The sequence below is a fragment of the Salvelinus sp. IW2-2015 genome, unplaced genomic scaffold (genome assembly GCF_002910315.2).
Source record: "Salvelinus sp. IW2-2015 unplaced genomic scaffold, ASM291031v2 Un_scaffold4331, whole genome shotgun sequence".
Taxonomy (NCBI): domain Eukaryota; kingdom Metazoa; phylum Chordata; class Actinopteri; order Salmoniformes; family Salmonidae; genus Salvelinus; species Salvelinus sp. IW2-2015.
This window is the reverse complement of record NW_019945602.1, coordinates 20,511-27,220: the sequence shown is the minus strand read 5'-3', so window position 1 is coordinate 27,220 and position 6,710 is coordinate 20,511. Positions and strand designations below refer to the sequence as shown.

The following is a 6,710-nucleotide window of genomic DNA, read 5'->3' as shown; positions in this document are numbered from 1 at the left end:
CTCCATTACGACACCCCAGCACCTCCACCATCATCAACCCTCCATAGGACACCCACCCTCCACCATCCCCATCAACCCTTCCAATAGACACCCCACCTCCTACCATTCAAACCCTCCATAGGACCCTTCCCCCATCAACCCTCCATAGACACCTCATCAAGCCTCCTTAGACCCACCCCAGCACCTTCCCCCATCTACTCTAGACACCCCACAAGGCACCCTCCAAGGTCACCACCCACCTCCCCATCAACTCCATCAGGACACCCCACACCTCCACCACCCCATAACTAACCCTCCCACAAACCCCTCAGGCACCCTCCCCAGCAACCCTCACCCACCCCTCAACCACAAAACACAATTAACGCAATAATAATAAGAACAGTAAAAACTACAACAATATATAGCCAACTATATATACACATAGTACTCAGTACATAAACTATATCACAGGACACGTCAATAACTTTTCCTACATCAGATATGGCAGGTGACATTTTCCACCTGGATGACAGCGCATAATCAGCAACACAGAGATGCTCGTTTATCTGAGGAATTACCCGGCCATTCTCATGATGTTAGATAATCCCAGATGAATCATGCTTCATTTACATTCCCAGCCTTAAGCTCACATTCCTCCGCCCATTTTCTCCTCAGAGTTTAATAATCCCAGAGAACTATCATGTTAAATTTTACAGTTGTGAATCCCAAGGATTTACCTCCCATTTCTCAGATGTTATATAATCGCCAGCATCAAGCATCACACGTCATTTTACATTCCTCCACCTCCGGTACCATACCTCCCCTTCTTCAGATGTATGCCATAATCCCAGACGCATCATCACGTCATTTACTATTAAAGCCCTAGCGTCTCTCTCAATTACCTGCCCTCTCCTAGATGTTTTAATAATCCCAGGAATGGATCTACATTGTCATTACATTGTAGCTTGTCAGGTCCACGATTTACTACATCAAATACTCCCACCTCCTACTGGAATCCCCCGATTCTCATGATGTCTCAATCTACATCCCAGCTCCCAGATTATTGAGATTTGACTACATCAACTCCCACCCTGCTGGAATACCTGCCCATTCTCAGATGTTAGATAATCCCAGATTATTGAGATTTGACTACATCAACTCCCACCCTGCTGGAATCCCTCCATTCTCAGATGTTAGATAATCCCAGATTATTGAGATTTGACTACATCAACTCCCACCCTGCTGGAATCCCTGCATTCTCAGATTCCCCTCCACTGACTAGCCCCCTGGAAAGGCTCCCTACTGCACCTCACATGATGTTCGCGATTATAATTGTAGCCTACAGGGACAGAAAACGACCAGCTCCTTCATACCTCTCGGCCTGGATAAAGTGCTGTACTGTCGCTCTTTCTCTGTGATCTACAACTGCGGCATTCTTGAAGTTGTCTTTCTCTTATAAGGATTCGGTGGGAAATCACCAAGACTTGGCTGTGTGCTGTTGCCTAATTGATTGAATGAGTTGAGCTGGAGGCATCATAACTGCAAAGTTCCTTGCTGGTTGTAAATGCTGATTATATAACCACCTATTCAAAAAGCACTTTGATACTGATTTYACTCTTGTACTAGGAATACACATTCTACCTGTTGCTCTRTGTTTATAATAAAAACAYATGTTGTTTGTGCTTTAACTCTAGCAGTGAACAAGGTAGGTAGCAGTTTTATACTTATTATATTGCATATAATATACTGTATATGTTACATTTTAGAATATGGTAGATTCCATCATGTAATACCCAATCTACCATAGCATGYATTTATGGTTTCAGCATATACTGTACAAATTGATAACGTAAAACTACATTTGATTTGCTAAAAAGGTACATTGATTCTCCCCTGTCCTTATTTCTAAATGTAGTTTAACCTCAAAATGACACAACAGGTTTTTGGTTTTGTCTTTTTAAATCATAACACGTGGTATTGTCTTGCCACACAGATATCATGATATACAATAAAGAACAGAATGAAGTGATTTATTTTCCATCACTGTGGGCTTGTCCAAGATCCAACATATACCCACAAAGAGACACACTCATTGTTCTTCTGACTATAAGGTGATATGGCTGCAAAAGATACGGTATATAATCAACATCACAGATGATAAAGAATGTAATGATACGTTTGTATTTACACGTGTCACCATGTGTTTTCCAAAACAAACGTGGCGATGGGAGGAACATGTGTATATGTGCTGTTTAACTAAGAACTAAGAACTACACACATAATACAGAATATACATGTGACACTAGAGTGTGTATATGTTGAATATGTGTTGTGTAATATGTGTGTGTAATATGCTGTAATATGTGGTGAATCGTTGTGGTAAGTAGTTGTGTGTAATGGTTAATATGTGTGGAATTAGTGTGTGTGTAATATGTGTGTGTAATGTGTGGTGTTGTGTGTTATTGGTGGTGTGTTAATTGTGTGTGTGTGGAATAGTATAGTGTGTGTAATCGTGTGTAGTGTGTGTGTAATGTGTTGTGAATGTTGGTATAGTGTGTGAATGTACGTGTGTGTAATGTGTGTGTGTAATATGTGTGTGTAATATGTTGTGTGTGTGTAAGCGGTGTGTGTCTGTGTCTAACTTGGAAGAGGTTATGCTGCATCTCCAAAAAAGGGCTCTGTTTCCAGTAATGTGATTTTGGTCATTGTTTATATCTTACTACTCAGCTGGTACATAGTCCCACCTGTACACCCACCGCCAATTTACCTAGCCGTACCCGCCCATACTGCGTTTAATTTTATTTGACTTTTTCTGGCTCTTTTGCACCACCAAGTATCTCTTCTTGCACATGATCATCTGATGATATTTATCAGTCCACGTGTAATGGCTGCTAAATTTATTATTCGTTTATTGGCCTATCTCATGCCTTTTTTGCAACTACTTGTATATAGATTTCTCTTTTTTTTTCTACCATGTTATTCGACTTGTTATTGTTTACTCCATGTGGAACTCTGTGTTGTCTGTTCACACTGCTTATGCTTTATCTTGGCAAGGTCGCAGTTGCAAAATGAGAACTTTGTTCTCAACTAGCCTACGCTGGTTGAATAAGGTGAATAAAAAATAAATAAAAAATAGATAGCATTGTATCTATTTAAAATGTTTGTTAATTAACTAAACTTCTGTAATGTTTTGTGTGATATTTTGTGTATCCTCTTTATTTTCTTAAACATTATAAAATGTTTCTAAAATAAATGTTTGTTTCTTTTACTTTGGCAAGAAAATAGTCCTTGCTCCCCCCGACCCACCACCCCCTTTAATTTCCTTAATTTTGTAGCTTAGAGTCAAGTACTTCCTGTGGCACACATTCCACATCAGGATAGGCAACCGAAATGACTAATGAATGTATGTGTGTTATACTAAAACACAGAGGAGGGAGTCAAATGTAGGCAAGCAACAAAACATTACAGAACAGCTACTAGTCGAATAAGACATGGGAGAGATGACGAGTTTTGGCAAAGAGATTTATTTATAGACTAATACACTTGAAACAAATAGCCAAACCGAAAACTGCAGATATTACTAGTGCCTCCCCTCCGCGATCAAACCGACATATAAAATAAAATGAAACTCAGCCTAACATGAACAGAAATCTCAACTAGCGGGCAAGTCGCAGCAATGAAGAATTGAGTGCGTGCGCGTCCACGCAAATCGCGGCAATTAAAAATGGAATGCGTGCGCGTTCACGCAAAGGGTGGTGGTGGTCTGAGGGGGGTCTGGCAGGCGGTAGCTTTTTGGCACAACAACGGCAGTCATTTCTCTACATGCAAACCATTTGTCAGCGTTACAGAGACAGAAATAAAAACAAAATCATTGTTTTGTAGAATTGCATTCGAAATAAGAACAGAATCATGTAAATCAAAAGCTGACAGTGTCTGTCGATATGAAAAACAGGAACACAAAGGTAAAACAACCGTGTAGACTAACGTTAGTAGCTAAAACAACAACAGGACAACGAAGGTAAAGGACCTTTACAGACTAACGTTAGTAGCTAAAACAGGATAAGAAAGGTAAAACAACCGTATAGACTAACGTTAGTAGCTAAAACAACAACAGGACAACGRAGGTAAAGKAACTTTACAGACTAACGTTAGTAGGTAGAGCAACAAAGCGACATTATACATACTGTACCTGGATGCAGGTAAGTTGTCATGAAGCCTTTGACGTAAGACGGTCGCAAAATATGAACCACGTATTTACTAAACCTCTGTAGATTGCGCTTCTCAAATTCATACATGATCGATGAATAATCGATTAACTGATAGCGGAGAGATATTGCCTATGTCTCTTGCATTAAGCTGACAGCTGCTCAACGGGTATAGTGCTGTAGTGTTCCGTGATATTTGGTCGTACTGATTCAGCTGATCTCCTATACATGTCAGTGGAAACCACGCCTCGGCCTCGCCAGCCTGAAGAAACGAAACCGAAACTTCCCGAGTGACAATAAAACGAAACACCTGCCTCAGTAAAGTCCCTAGAGGGTAGTTAGACCCAGATCTAGGATCAGTTTTGGACTCGGCTAATCGTTACGTAACCCACTAGCGAGGGCAACGCAAAAAAAAAGACAAAAAAATCAGTCTCTATGGTCGTGGTGAACTAATCTGTGCCAAATAACATTCAGTATATACCATACGAGATTACATTGATCAATAGTAGAGGTACTGCATCAATGAAATAGCAAAGACTGAAAGATGATCAAGTGACGAATAAACAGACTGAAAGATGATCAAGTGACATAACCATTTATGACTTGTAATGATAATAGTTTATTTGATCATGACTCAACTTATTCAAATGATGAAAATAATGTTCAGTACCATCACATTAAAACATTTAGGTTATGACACGTTTTATTAGGACGAATTCCCTGTGATAATTTATTATACAATATTATGGAAAAAAGGCATCTTGTTTTAACACCGTAATCATGTCATAACAGTAACTCGGATTGTGTCCCAACTAGCACCCAAGTGCACTACTTTAGACCCTATTCCCTATATAGTGCACTACTTTAGACCCCATTCCCTATACCGTGCACTACTTTAGACCCTATTCCCTATATAGTGCACTACTTTAGACCCTATTCCCTATATAGTGCACTACTATAGACCCTATTCCCTATATAGTGCACTACTTTTGACCATGCCCTATAGGGTTCCATTTAGACCTTGTGGGTCCTTGAGGCAAATGTGTCCCTTGTGAGAAGAGGGAAATATTACACAGGATTTCAAGACTCTAGGCCTTCACACAGACTGTTCCTTTGTTGTCCACGTCGTCCTAAATCCAGTAGGTTTTATTAAACACTCCAAACAGCCGACCCGACCGCTCGGAGGCGTCCGCATGGTCCTAAAGCACAACAATGACTTGTTGTGTATCACCATCCAATTATAAAACGGGTGGAGGCGACAAAAAAACTATTTCAGAAGGGACAGAAATGCAATTTCAGAATATGTTGGTGTGGGGGAGGGGGGTCCGGACATATTTGAGATGAGTGTATTGCAATTAATTTAGTAATCGACTGAAATCAGTAAAATATATTTTGAGTTGTAAACAGGGATACAACGAGTCCCAGACAGTTCACAATAGAACATACCGGAGGAGGCATCGTTTAATACCTAAACTATTAGCATCATCTGGTGACCACCAGTGTTTGGAAAACGTGTTTACTACCTAAACTATTAGCATCATCTGGTGACCACCAGTGTTTCATTGTTGGTAACAGGAAGTAGGAATGGAAGAGAGGAGCCGGGAGGGGAGGAAGAGAGGAGCCGGGAGGGAGAAGAGAGGAGTGAGGGAGGGGAGGAAGAGAGGAGCCGGAGGGGAGGAAGAGAGGAGTGAGGGGAGGGGAGGAGAGAGGAGTGAGGGAGGGGAGGAGAGAGGAGAGGGAGGGGAGGAAGAGAGGAGTGAGGGAGGGGAGGAAGAGAGGAGTGAGGGAGGGGAGGAAGAGAGGAGTGAGGGAGGGGAGGAAGAGAGGAGCCGGGAGGGGAGGAAGAGAGGAGGTGAGGGAGGGAGGAGAGAGGAGTGAGGGGGGGAGGAGAGAGGAGTGAGGGAGGGGAGGAAGAGAGGAGTGAGGAGGGGAGGAAGAGAGGAGTGAGGGAGGGGAGGAAGAGAGGAGCCGGGAGGGGAGGAAGAGAGGAGTGAGGGAGGGGAGGAAGAGAGAGTGAGGGAGGGGAGGAAGAGAGGAGTGAGGGAGGGGAGGAAGAGAGGAAGTGAGGGAGGGGAGGAAGAGAGGAGTGAGGGAGGGGAGGAAGAGAGGAGCCGGGAGGGAGGGAAGAGAGGGAGTGAGGGAGGGGAGGAAGAGAGGAGTGAGGGAGGGGAGGAAGAGAGGAGCCGGGAGGGGAGGAAGAGAGGAGTGAGGGAGGGGAGGAAGAGAGGAGCCGGGAGGGGAGGAAGAAGAGAGTGAGGGAGGGGAGGAAGAGAGGAGTGAGGGGGGGAGGAAGAGAGGAGCCGGAGGGGAGGAAGAGAGGAGTGAGGGAGGGAGGAGAGAGGAGCCGGGAGGGGAGGAAGAGAGGAGCCGGGAGGGGAGGAAGAGAGGAGTGAGGGAGGGGAGGAAGAGAGGAGCCGGGAGGGAAGAAGAGAGGAGCCGGGAGGGAAGAAGAGAGGAGTGAGGAGGGGAGGAAGAGAGGAGTGAGGGAGGGAGGAAGAGAGGAGCCGGGAGGGGAAGAGAGAGGAG

General features: G+C 43.6%; 1 long non-coding RNA gene across 1 annotated transcript in view; it reads right to left on the bottom strand.

The window, feature by feature from the left end:
* Positions 1-3,792: 3,792 nt before the first annotated feature.
* Positions 3,793-6,710, bottom strand: part of LOC139026291 (uncharacterized) — a 3,232-nt gene continuing 314 nt past the window's right edge. The window contains exon 2 of the long non-coding RNA XR_011478054.1: positions 3,793-5,707. This is a non-coding gene — a long non-coding RNA (uncharacterized lncRNA). The remainder of the gene's footprint in view (positions 5,708-6,710) is intronic.